Raw genomic sequence first — 13,977 nt, forward strand, 5'->3', positions numbered from 1 at the left:
GAAGCCAGGAGCCAGGCACTTCCTCCTGGTCTCCCATGCAGATGCAGGGCCCAAGCACTTGGGCCATCCTCCACTGCCTTCCCAGGCCACAGCAGAGAGCTAGACTGGAAGAGGAGCAACCGGGACTAGAACCTGCGCCCATATGGGATGCCGGCACCACAGGCGGAGGATTAACCAAATGAGCCACAGCACTGGCCCCAATCTGCTGTTAGTTTTTTTAAAGAGAAAATCAACAAGTTTAATTTAGGCAAAGGGGCTGATTCTTTAAGAAAGCTTGCTTTGTTGCCTGAAGTTAAACACTTTCCTCCCAGCATCCTCCTTGGTTCTAATAACCTAGCTGGGGTTAAGGTTAAACCTTAAGGGACTCCCACAAGGCTGGAGGGCCAAATCAAGAAATTCAGAACCCAAAGTCTGGGTGACAAATAAGCTGTTGTCTATTTGTTGTTGGTATCCAAAAGTGCTCTTCTGTCAGCAAGGTAGCTGTGATTTACTTAGGGGACAGAACAGGGTGTCTACAAACCATTTCCTGATATGGGCAGATAAGATGAAAGAATACAATGGGTCAGGTCAAGGTTGTTAGGAGGGTGAGGTCTGGGGTGAATGGCAGCCCGAGCCCCGCTCTTTAACTGCAGTGCTGCGGAACCTGGGTCTGTAGAAAAGCATGGTCAGACTGCTTCCTCAAGGAAAGGCAGGAATTCAGATATTTACATGAAACCTTCTGCTCTTAATATCGGACACAAATGTAAAGAGAGAAGGTCACTGCCTGAGCCAAACCAAACAGGTCTACAAACTGGATCCCACCCACAAGCTTCCTGTCTGAAGCCTCGGAGTTCCCACCCCTGAGTCCTCAAGGACAGAGTTGTCAAGGATTTCTCCAAGGGAGAATCAGGTTACACGTTTGATTCTTATCTCCAGACTTGGGGAAAGTTGACAGTGCCGGACTGATCCTGATCCAGAGTACAGCGAGCCACACCTCTTTCCTCTCTCCCTGCCAGGTAAAAGGTTAGTCCTGTGAAATGCCTCCCCCACACCCACCATTTCTAGCCCCCGCTCTGCTTATTTTGCAGGGACACAGAATGAGCAGGAGGACCCTCTCTGCCACTTTCGCTGACCTGGAGCAGACGACTTCCGGCACAGTGCTGTGAAATGCATTCTTCCCTCTCACCCCCCTCCTATAACACGTCCAGTATGGAACAGACTGGAGCTGTGCAACCAAAATGCAGAGTACTGGCCCTTCCCAGCCCTCCCAGACTTTGAGCCAAGCCTGGAGATGTGCAGCTGTATTTACTGTTCTTAGCTGTCCTGCAGGGAGGGAGGGACCAGCAGCATGTGCTTGGGTCCAGAGTAAAACCACGACCACACAAAATCCACAACCTCACAAAACTGCAGGCATTCCTGCAGTCCACAACCCATACAGGAAGCGTGGATTCTTATTTTCAGGGGTCATCATTGTACACTGGGATGGCATTTCAGGGAGGCAAAGGGCAACCAAACCTACACACCAGTTCAGACGGTAAGGAAAAACGCTTTTCCTGAAAATGGGGCACACTGTCCTGGAGAGCACCGACATCCTAAATCCCGAGGCTTCCTTCCTGCCCAGGCTCAGATCTGAACGGCCGCTGGCTGCCCTGCAGTGGAGATTAAATCCAACCTTGGCAGCTGAAGAGAAATCTCTACCGCTGACCTTGCCAGGACCTCCAAGGAGCCACGGGGTCATGCAGCAAGGACCTCCTCCAGGGAGACCTGGGCACAGGACCCGCCCCCTCCTCATCTACTGTTTAAGATGGGGTTGGATTTTCTAACTTTGTCTTCTGGGAAACCATAGACCTATTCCCAATCAACAGTCAAGTCTCCAGCTAATGTCAACCCCAGCTCTTCCAGGGACACCCACCATCCGCTTCAGAGATAAAAATCCGCACATGCCACACTCTGCCAAGCTGGTCTACCATGGAGGACGCTGCCCAAGCATGTGTGGCTCCCCCACCCCCACTCCAGTGCAGGCTGTGGGCCAGTCCCCTACCAGTTTAGCTGTGTTTCCTGACAACACAGGACAGGGAAATGCACCCCCACGCCCTAGCCTTGCCAACCCCTCCCTGTTAACAGCGCAGAGCCTTTGAAACTTCAACCCACACTCTGAGCCCACGACCTGCCCCACAGTGTTTTGTTCTTGTTTTCATTAGGCAGACTTCAGTGTTCTTTCATTTGTTGTAGCTTAAAACATTTTTTTAAAGCATTGCTTACTTTTTAACTTTAATGTTCCTAACCTGGGAGAGCATTTGACAACTATTCATGTTCTTCAAAAGGGAATTTCTTAAAGTTTGGAGGAATGAGGAACACGGAAAGAATGACTAACTTGTTCTAGTTATTTATCTTCTCTCAAACACATTCCTCGATCGATCAATTCCTGATCTGGGCTCTTTCGCCTATGGGTGAATCATCTCTCTCCTTACCTATTCCCCTTCCCTTTGCTGTCAGCATCTTTTTAAACAAGACAATCCTTGAATATTTTAAGAGATGACAGAGAGGACTGTGCTGTGGCATAGTGGGCCAAGCCTCCGCCCACAGCACCAGCATCCCATATGGGCACATGTCCCAGCTGCTCTTCCAATCCAGCTCTCTGCAATGGGCTGAGACAGCAGTGGAGGATGGCCCAAGGGCTTGGGCCCCTGAACCTGTGTGGGAGACCCAGAAAAAGCTCCTGGCTTGAGACCATTTGGGGAGTGCACCAGCAGAAGCAAAAGTAAACTCTTAAAAAAAAAAAGACAGCTCTCCCACTCTGGTTCGTTCCCCAAATGCCTGAGCTGCAGCCAGGAGACTGAAGCCTGGATCTCAGTACAGGTATCCTACATGAGTAGCAGGCACCCAGTCACTTGGGTCATCACCTTCTGCCTCCCAGGGTACACATGAGCAGGAAGCGGGATGGGAGGCAGAAGCGGAATGGGGAGTTAAACTCAAGGACTCTGAGGGTGATGTGGGCATCTTAACCACTGCACCAAATGCCTGTCTCCCGGCATCTGCTATTTCTGCTACAGGTTGTTTTGCCTGTCCCCAAACATCTGTTATTTCTGCCACAGGTTCTCTGAATGGAGGGGAAAAACTCAAATTGGTTCTCCGATTATGCTGAAGAGTGGTTGTAGGCCCACTCTGAGAGCAAACACTGGGGTCAGCCACTTCCTCTTCTGGGATCGTGAGGCCTCATGGAGGGCTCCCTGAGCACTTCCCTGAGCAAGCTTCCGCACAGGGAAGACAAGTGGCCACTTTGGAGGAGCAGGTGGGCCTGGCTGGACACACGGGGCCGATGAGCATTTCTTGAACTTGGAGCACGAGCTGCCCCAGGTCTGGGTGTGGAGGAGTGAGGTGGGAGGAACCTGGCCGGATTCTAACACTCCCCACTGATGCCTGTGCTGCCACTTTAACGCTGGCTAACCACTCTTTGCGAAGCCTGAAGCTGTCTCTGGGATCTCGGGAAGCTTAGGGATAAGACCAGGAACGGGGAGGGAGAGTCGGAACAGTGTGCGTGCGGGCCACTGTCAAGGGCACAGAGGGGACAGTCTTCCAGCGAGGAAGCCGGAAGCAGAACAAGGCTCCCCAGTGGCCAACAGATCTGGGCTCACATCCCAACTCAGCCACTAACTTGCTGTGTAACCGTACGGAGGTCGACGCCGAGCCTCAATTCCCTGATCTGTAAAATCAGAGATAATAAATCCTACCTTAGCCATTTCACAGGGTTCCCCTTGGAAATTATGTGACGTTGATATGGGGAGGCTTTCTAACGCTGCCAACCCCTTTGCAAATGTAACCCGTGATTTGGTCAGGGAGGTCCTGCCCGGTAGCCCTGCGAAGCACCACCCTCTGCGTAATGGCAACTTGCCCGTCCCCAGGGCTCGGCAAGCGTGGGATCATTGCCTCTGCCTGCCAGGCTCCTGCAGCTGCAGTCATTGTCCCACGGACAGACAGGCACGGCTCTCCCTCTCGTTCCACATCAGTCTTGGCAGAATGACGATTCCTCTCTGAGGGGATGAGGGCTTTGTTCCTGCGGATGGAAACCCTGGTTTTCTATTCTGGGCTGGCTCACATTTCACTTACACTCTGGGGCAGGAAAGAGTGGATTTTCCTGTTTGACATGCAACAGGAGGCCCTTTATTTAGGAAAGTCCACGTGGATGAGCAGCAGAGATACAGCCCACAGCGGGTGTGACTGCCTCTCTCCCACCAGAGGCCGTGTGTTCTCAGCTGCACACGCCCAGCACAAGGCACTCACACCCCTGGGCAGCCCTCAGCACCAAGACCTCCCTGGGGAAGTGGGCAAAGGACTCTGGGGAACCGAGTGTACTGTTTAACTCACTGTTCTAGCTGGAAAACATGGGTTTTTCAGGTTCTTCTAATAAGCTCTCCAACACAAAGCTCTCCAACATACAAGGTATCCATTCAGGAATTAAGGGGGTATCTTTTGAAGGTAAGGATTTGCAACATCTGAGTCCCAGAGCTGAAGATCAGGACTGTGTACACAGCGAAGTCAAGGTGCAGGTGACTGCAAACTGGCTCCAGACCGAATTTTCTTCTCATTAAAACGTCAATTGTTCTCCTTCTCTTACGAATCACACGGATGAGCCGATCTTCACAAAATTCACGCAGAAGGCATATTATGAAAAACTACGCGTGAATCTCAAAACATTTTGGGTCAAAATAAACTTCTCAAATTCCATTTTCCCATGAACTTTCAAAGGTTCTTTCACAGCGCATGTTGCGTAGACAGGTAGGAAGCATGTTTAAGCAACATTCCCTTACTTAATCCTCAAACGAATCAGGCCCTGTAGAACAGATATCTCGGTTTTATCAGTAAAGAACCTGGGCTCACAGAGAGATGGTCAAAGGTGACACAGCCCGCGAGTGGCTGAGGGGGGATTTGCAGCTGAGCCGAGGGGTGCTGGCTCCCCCGGAGTCATACTCTACCTCCCAGAGCCAGAGCCTGTGGTCCCCACCTGGCAAAGTGGACTCTCAGATGTGATTAATTTAAGAACCCTGAGATGGACAGATTATCCTGTATAATCCCAAGGCACTTAAAAGGGAAAGCTGCAGGCAAGAGAGCCAGGGGAGACACTGCCAAGATGCTGGTAGGGAGGTGGAGGGGACGCAGGGCCACAAGGGGGGAAGGCAGCCTCTTAGACCTGCAACAGTCAAGGATGGGGATCTCAGAGGTCTCATCTCCCACCCTGTCCCCTAATACACCTGTGTTAAGAAGTGACCACAAACTCATTGGCTTAACATTGCCATAGGAAACTATTACAGCTCCTCATGTAAGGTGTAGCAGAAAGAAAAAAAAGTCTGCACGGCCCGTCTTGTTGTGCAGATTAAGCCACGGCCTGTGACACCAGCAACCCATTTGGAGACTTGTTTGGGTCTCGGTAGTTTCACCTCTGATTCAGCTATTTGCCAATGGCCTGGGAAAAGCAGCAGAAGATGGCCCAAGTATTTGGGCCTCTGCCACCCCTCTGGGAGAACTGGAGGAAGCCCCTGGCCTCAGCATGGCCCAGGTCTGGCCATTGCAAAGTAAACCAGCAAACGGCAGATCAATCTCTCTCTCCACTCTCTCCTTCCCTCCCTCCCCCTCTCCCTGTAACTCTACCTCTCAAAGGTAGAGTTTTAAAAAAAAAAAAAATAGCTACGTCAAGACTTTCTTTTTGCGTTGTAAATTACTGATGAGGCTGGTTGACTACCGACTTTTCAGAAGAGTGAAGGCCAAGGGCTGGCTTACAGGGGTGCAAGCTTGAGCGCAGGGGGGTCCCAGAAGAGAAGGACTAATACAGCTCACACCCAGATGGGGGGATTCCAAGCTAACAGAGAAGTGAACAGACAAGCCCTCTGAGCTTCAGCTTTACAAGCAGGAACCTGCGGCATGTGGGCAAGAGAAGGAACCCTACACAAAGTCACTCTGCCCCTCATTTTGCAGAGGAGAAACCTGGTTCTGGGGAGGAGGACTAACTGCTCCAAAGCACAGGGCGAGTCCTCAGCTAGGACCAGAGCTCAGATGCAGACCCAAGGCCCCACTCCTCACCCAGCCACTTCCTCATCTCGCTCTTGATGTCGCTTTGTGTGCACTCACTGGACCTTTCACAACAACAAGGTCACGGTTTGCTGAGAGGGAGGTATTTGTGGACACTCGGATTACCAAGTGATACCCACGCTTTGCCAAATGCTCCTATTATGCCAGGTTAATGAACTCCACACTGCTGCAGTAAGTTGATTTCAGGGACACTCGTGTTATACTACTAAGTTTTTCTGTTCTAACACATCTTTGGCACGTTTGGTGTTGGCAGGGGTTAAGTTTAACTATCTGCTGGGTGTATCACATCAACTCACCCATATTTTGACACAAGATAGAAACCAGGCCAAGGTGTTCTCTTCCACCTATGCTCCAAGCTATTTACACAACCAAACAAGCAAACATGACATTAATACACACAGAAGCCCAGGATTGTGGATTTCCATCCTGCCCCCGTATACATACACACATACACCCCCCACCACACACACACACACAACTACCTCCAAATAAACATGTGTAACTCATTGCCACATTTAATCTTTTCAGCTTTGCTTTCCCAAATCTGAGCTCCTTTTCATTCAATTGAGTATCCTCTATGCACAAGGCATTGATCTAAGTGCCAAGGATCCAAAATTGAATAGGCCTCGCCCCTCACCTGGTGGAGCCCCACACCCAGCTGGCAGTTAACTGGAGATCCTTACAGCCTCGGAGAGGGTGCAGCAGTTTATTCCTCAAGCAACTTGACAATGAGCGACCAGCACCAGAGCATGGAAGGTACAGCTCAGAGAGTCCACGGCCTGCTGCTTCGGAGCATACGGCAGCCCGGTCCCAGCCCTGCCCTCTGCCTGCGTCCTCGCTATGGGCTCAGAGAACCAACAAGGAGCCACGTCCCCTCCCTGGAGGACCCCAGAGTTTAGGAACAGCCAAGTTCATTCACAAACCAATGGGGAGGGAACGGCCCCAGGACCTCCCCTGACTACTCCCTCTTTTAGTGACTCAGCCCTGTCTCCACTGTGCCGATCGCAAGCCAAGCCTCTAGGGCATTTGGCATCTGTGGACACTACAGTCTGGCGATCTGCTTGTTCTCTTTGCTGTCTGCTAGGAAGCTCCGGCAGCAGAGGCTCAGGCTTCAGCAATTACAGCCCCTGAGGGCACACATTTCGGGGATGACCGGCTACATCTCATTTTCCTGCCATCGTTTTTATTTGTTTCTGTTTTTTTAAATGTTTTTAGTTTACTCTGACATGCTGTAGTGAATAAATTACACCACGTGAAGGCTTACCAGCAACACGCTTTTCTTTCTCTTGGGTCAGAGAAAAAGACAATGCATTAGAGAGAGGAAGTGTGTGCACCTTGATGATCTATAGATGTGAACGGGGGCAAGGACGTGCGGATCCTGTGCACCTGACAGAGGGGGACCCTCTCCAAGGAGGTCTGCCATGCACTGAAGCCTGGGGCCAGGCCGAGTCTCCTCTTAGAGCCGAGTCCCAAGGATTTTAAAGAAACATCCTTCTACAGTCACAACATTCCATGCTTTCATTCTTTTTTTTTTTTTAATTTTTTTATTTTTTTGACAGGCAGAGTGGACAGTGAGAGAGAGAGACAGAGAGAAAGGTCTTCCTTTGCCGTTGGTTCACCCTCCAATGGCCGCCGCGGCCGGCGCGCTGCGGCCGGTGCACCGCGCTGATCCGATGGCAGGAGCCAGGAGCCAGGTGCTTTTCCTGGTCTCCCATGGGGTGCGGGGCCCAAGCACCTGGGCCATCCTCCACTGCACTCCCTGGCCACAGCAGAGGGCTGGCCTGGAAGAGGGGCAACCGGGACAGAATCCGGCGCCCCAACCGGGACTAGAACCCGGTGTGCCGGCGCAGCTAGGCGGAGGATTAGCCTAGTGAGCCGCGGCGCCGGCCTCATGCTTTCATTCTTAATCAAAATCCTTCCACTGTTAAGTCTGGGACAGCAGGAGTTAAATACCCAGGCCTGGCAATTGCAGTTCTAGGTACTGCTTGTGCCTATGAGTCATTGAAAAAAGGAAAACGGAAGAAAGCCATTCTCCTTCTCCATTCCTCCTCCTCCTTCCCAGCTTGCACAAATTTTAAGACAAAGAACTTGAAAGTTATAACATTATCTACAAAATTATTTACACAAGAATATCACTGAACTAATAGCTCAAAATAGTCTATCAAAAAATGGGGTAACATTTTGATTTCATAGTGAGCAAGAAGTAATTTTCTTGCTAAGAAAAAAATTTTGCATTTTTTAACATCAACTTAGTTTTCTTTTACCTTATAGTTGAAGAAGCTCCAATTTCAAAGTAAAAACTGAATCTCAGGTCATAGAGATGTTGACACTCATTGTATTTGTCAGCAACATACCTTCATGTTCAGCTGTAAGATATTAAATTTCTGTGGTCAATGTGCTTTCTCCTAAAATACAAAGAACATTACAGAGAATACAGAATCCTAAGGGTAATCTAGTAGTCATTAAGGTTTTCCTAAGCCTTTACTTTAGATTTCTAGCCTAAGTAAGTTTTCATGTTCAGGTGAGTTTTCATGTTCAACACCTGAATCACTGGTCGCTACCATAACAGCTAAGAAGCCAAGCAAGGGCAAGGCACTGAGCCTAGTGATTAAGACGCCTGTGTCCCCGGGGCACTGTGGCATAGAAGGCTAGGCCTCCGCCTGAGGCGCTGGCATCCCATATGGGTGCTGGCTCACGTCCCAGCTGTTCGTCTTCTGATCCAGATCTTTGCTATGGCCTAGGAAAGCAGAAGACGTCCCAAGCCCATGGGCCCCTGCACCGGCATGGGAGACCAGGAAGGAGCTCCTGGCTTCAAACTCTCCTTCTCTGCCTCTGCCACTGTAACTCTGCTTTTAAAATAAATAACAATCATTAAAATAAGATGCTGTGTCCTCCATCAGAGTACCTGGGTTCAGTTCCTGACTCTCACATTCTACTATTGCAGATCTCGAGAGGCAGTAGTGACGGCCCGAGTAAGTGGGTTCCTGCCACCAACACGAGAAAATTGATTGAATTCCAGGCTCCTGGCTTTGGCCCAGCCCAGTACCAGCCATTGCACATATTTGGAGAGTTAATGAGTTTATGGGAATTCTCTCAAACAAATTTTTAAAAAACCATCATTTTTAAGTGATGTTTTAAGTTTTTAAGTTGTTTTAAGTGAACCTGCAAATCTCCATGATCTTTTTATTTTGCAGTCGTTGCAATAAGCTGTCTCAAATCAGCTTTTTGAAGTCAGAAGCTATAGAAAAATTAATACCACCGAGCCGGCGCCGTGGCTCAATAGGCTAATCCTCCACCTTGCGGCGCCGGCACACCGGGTTCTAGTCCCGGTTGGGGCGCCGGATTCTGTCCCGGTTGCCCCTCTTCCAGGCCAGCTCTCTGCTATGGCCAGGGAGTGCAGTGGAGGATGGCCCAGGTGCTTGGGCCCTGCACCCCATGGGAGACCAGGAAAAGCACCTGGCTCCTGGCTCCTGCCAGGATCAGCGCGGTGCGCCGGCTGCAGCGGCGGCCATTGGAGGGTGAACCAGCGGCAAAAGGAAGACCTTTCTCTCTGTCTCTCTCTCTCACTGTCCACTCTGCCTGTCAAAAAAAAAAAAAAAAAAAAAATACCACCAACAGAAGGGATTCCATTCATCCAGATAATATACTACTTCATGTTTTTTTTAAGTGAGATGAACATCTTTTCCTCTGACAAGGCTACAGGGCTATACACTTGTCAGTTCTTTCTACTACAAGGGCAGGGGAAAAAACCTTTTGTTCTAACCTTTAGCTTCAGTACCTGAGCCTAAGAATTCAACTGATGAATGACAGGCTAGCTGGGTGAGCCGCAGCACTGGCCAGCAAATAAATTTTTTAAAAAGTCACCTGGGGCCGATGCCGCGGCTCACTAGGCTAATCCTCCGCCTTGCGGCGCCGGCACACCGGGTTCTAGTCCCGGTCGGAGCACCAGATTCTGTCCCGGTTGCTCCTCTTCCAGTCCAGCTCTCTGCTGTGGCCCGGGAAGGCAGTGGAGGATGGCCCAAGTCCTTGGGCCCTGCACCCCATGGGAGACCAGGAGAAGTACCTGGCTCCTGCCATTGGATTAGCGCGGTGCGCCGGCCACAGCGGCCATTGGAGGGTGAACCAACGGCAAAAGGAAGACCTTTCTCTCTGTCTCTCTCTCTCACTGTCCACTCTGCCTGTAAAAAATTAAAAAAAAAAAAAAAGTCACCTGGAAGGCTTATGAAAACACAGATGCCAGGGCTTTGCCTCTAGATTTCCAGATTTAGATGATCTAAGATGTCCAGCCATTTGCATTTTTTTTTTTTAATTTTTGGAAAGTAGAGATGAAAGAGAAATGATTATCTTCCATCTGCTGGTTCCCTCTCCAATACCCACAGCATCTAAGGCTGAATTAGACCAAAGCCAGGAGCCAGGAATTCCGTCTCTCTCTTGGGTGGTTGGGACCCAAGTACTTGAGCTATCACCTGCTGCCTCCCAGGGTGCACATTAGCAGAATGCTGACCTGGAAGCAGAGCAGGGATTCAAATCCACATACTCCTACTATATGCCAGTGCCCCAAGCTGGGTCTTTGACTCAGGAGCAAATGCCTACCCCAGCAATCTGCATTTCTAACAAGCTCCCAAGGGATGACTGTGCTGTGAGTCAGGGGACCACGCAGAGCAGAACTGCACCAGAGTTAGGACAATGTGTCCTTCAGTCAGGCTGACTGGGGCCGGGGGGAGGAGAGGAGGCCATGCTTATGTCTGTTTCTAGGTGCTAGAAAGAACAGCTAGAACTTTCCATAAACTATCCGGATTAGTCAGAATTCTGAGGAGGAAACAGATGGTACATTTAAAAGTGGGGTAAAAAAGACTTTAAGGAAGGGACTACTGACAAAGGTATGGGCAGGATGCGGGGATACAGCATGTAGGCTGACATTGATGGGTACCTATCGCCATCCTGAGGCCTAAGGGAATGAGGAGAGGGAGCTCCCAAGACAACAGCTGTAGCTCTGGAGAAGCCGCACTCTTTGAACCTGTGGCCTCTTGTAGATGGAGCCAAGCCAATGCCAACCCATTAGGTAGAAGCCAGCCTGCAGGATTAATAGTCAATTCTTGCTGTTCACCGTAGTTACCTTCCGTAGAGTTGCTGTAAATGCTGAATTAGTGATTACTGAACAACTGCTCCTAAGCGAAGTACAAGGGTAGGGCCCTGGGAGTCTCTGGTCACATGCCCACACCTATGAATACACAACCCGTGTCACGTGTGTTTCTGCTTTACGGCACCTTACTTAATGTATAATGCTAATTCACTGTAACTCATGCTTGACTGAAGCTCACATAACACACCTTATTTTCTCCCTACAGCACATCACAGCCTTTTTGGGATTAGGAACCTGAGGTGGCACTTCATTAATTTCATTCCTACTCCTGGGGGCCATTTTCAACATCAAAATCACTGTTGAAAAGCACAAAGTGTGAAAAATAGGACGCTAAATAGACCATGCAAAGAACATTTCTCAGTGTGAGAGCTGAAACAGGGCGGCAGAGTGTCACCTTGTCCAGTTGCAGCTAGGGGGCACATGCACATCACGTGACATTTCTCTTCTCGACATGTCGGTGAATGACCACAAAGGTGTCCCGAGTATTGGTTTCAAGGTCACAAATGGATTTTAGCAAGTAGACCAATTTGCAAATACAGGATCCCCTAATAATGAGGAGCAACAGTTTGACTTCACTCTCCTCTCCCCCTCTACTGGTGACTCCATGGATTGCATCCAACCAGAGGGCAAACCAACTCGTCACGCCAGTCTCTCAAGGGTCAGCCTCCTGAATACCAAGCAGTGTGTGCATGCGTAGAGAGCATGCCAGCAGCAGGGGGATCTAGAAGATACTCAGCACATCATCCCTTGCTTTTGTAGTCTTGACTGAGACCAGTCCATCTCACAAGACATGCACTTCATTAGTCATCAGCATTTATTTACTGAGCACCTAGCACTAGCCTATGCACTGTGATAAATGCAGCAGAGGGTACAAGAACTTAGCAGTTACAGGCCCCATTCCCAAGGAGCTCAGTGTCTGGAAAGGAGAACTTACAGTTAGCTGACAGACATGCGAGCACCTCTCACGTTCTCGTCCCGGCTTTAGATGCCTGGGACACAGCAGGAGCCCAGACAAGTCCACCGCGGCAGAACTGACCGACTAAGCAGAAGGCAGAGGACCGAAGGACCACACTGCAGGTGGCCAAAGTGCCTGTGCTCACAGGGTGCATCCACCTGTCAGGGGTCAGGGATCAGGGCAGCAGACCCTGGGTTGATCAACGGGAGTTGTCTAGAGGCAGCACAGAGTGTGACACAGAGGACACAGCGGTCAGTGCCTGGAGCCTAGACCGGAGGTGTAAGAATAACAAAAGGTGAAGGCTTGTCTGCACACAGATGTGACTAACTCAAGTCCCAGAGCTGACCAGTACAGCAAGAGACAGCGGGGGATGAAGCCCCACAGTGCCTCCCAGGAGGGTAGGATGTTGAGGTGGCCCGACAAGGATGAGTAGGGCTTGGGCATGCAGAAAGGAGCCCGACAGAACATTCCAGAGCCCCTGGCTCACTGATAGGAACCTCAGCGGTGCTTTTCACGCCTCCCAGCCTCTTGTCCTGTGCCCGGCACACCTGCACGCATCGTTGCTCACAGCTGCCTGTAAGCTCAGGGAAGCCCCACCCCAGAGCTGAAGAATCAGACTTGTAAGCAGAAATACCTGCAAGACTCCAAGCTAAAAGGGCTAGAACTAGGGGGCAAGTTGGGCGCTGGGGAGCAGCTCAATCTCGTTATGCACTGTGGTCCTCTCCCCTCGCGGGGGCCTGAAGGTCATAGAAACGTTCAGTGACACAACACACACTTCCTGCTCAGTCAAGTGGGCATGCACTGTGGAGATGGAGGAGAAGAGCAAAACCCAGTTCTCTGTGCTGTGGAAGATGCGGCCGGCTCGAAGCTATGGAGCCCACTGAGTCCCTACTTGGGCCTGGCCATGCACTCGGCCCTCTTGCAGGCATGAACTCCCTCCACACTTTCAGTGGCCCCCGAGGCGGACTTGGTCTGCCCTGTTGGATGGTGGAGTCGTGTCCTGCCCAGCTTACTAACACATCCCCACCCAACCCCAACTGCCAAGAGGCAGAAGCGAGACTCGAACCCACTGCCTCTGATGCCAAGCCGCGTCCTCCCGCTTTGCTTCCTTCTCTGTCTTCCTTCTCCTTAGAAGAAAGTCCTTTCAGTATTGGCTCTTCTCTGTGCTAACCAGGCAAGCACACTACTTTCTCTGTTAGGAATCCTGGGAACGCTTGCTACCGTCTTGGAGGGCCCTGGCTTTATTTCAACCTTCAAACCAGCTCCCCCTAAGGGCTGTGTAGGACAGTCGGGGAAGCCATGAGCCTCCTGTTACAGATGTACAGAGGTGCAGAGGAATTAAATGGCTTACCTGGAAGCCATGCAGCCGTACCCCGAGACAAAGTAGAAAGAAGCTCTAATCTCCTGATGGAGAAATGGCAAACAGGCCACGTCTTATGCCGAGAGGATTCTGGGGCTGCGTGCAGGCTCGATAGGAAACACCTGTGATCAGTCTGCCATGTCTGCTGTGGCTGGGGAGAGAGGCAAACGGAGGCATCTGCACTTGACATGTGCTGCCTAACTGACATAACTACCTCAAAGCCTTCCACAGCCTCTTGCTTTAATGAAGAAATATGTTCATTCTCTAACAAGTAAGGCCTGCTGGATGGCTGATGCTCAGTACAGAGAGGCACGGTAACTTATTGAGTGACTACTACTTACCAGCCTGACACCAGGCTACACAGCTGCATGTAAACTTATTCCTGTTGGTCATAAATAAACATTCAGATCCAGCTAAATGTAAAAGTGGCTTTAGAAATGCCCTGGGAACATCATA

At 50.4% G+C, this 13,977-nt stretch overlaps 1 protein-coding gene across 1 annotated transcript in view; it reads right to left on the minus strand.

Moving 5' to 3' along the window:
- ERMP1 (endoplasmic reticulum metallopeptidase 1) overlaps window positions 1–13,651 on the minus strand; it is a 79,528-nt gene extending 65,877 nt beyond the window's left edge. Inside the window, exon 1 of the mRNA XM_089299295.1 lies at window positions 13,513–13,651. The gene's annotated coding sequence lies outside the window, so the exon portion shown is untranslated. The remainder of the gene's footprint in view (window positions 1–13,512) is intronic.
- Between the last annotated feature and the right edge of the window lie 326 nt (window positions 13,652–13,977).

The sequence above is a fragment of the Oryctolagus cuniculus genome, chromosome 1, assembly GCF_051225735.1.
Source record: "Oryctolagus cuniculus isolate XC-2025 breed Fujian yellow rabbit chromosome 1, ASM5122573v1, whole genome shotgun sequence".
NCBI classification, from domain to species: Eukaryota; Metazoa; Chordata; class Mammalia; order Lagomorpha; family Leporidae; genus Oryctolagus; species Oryctolagus cuniculus.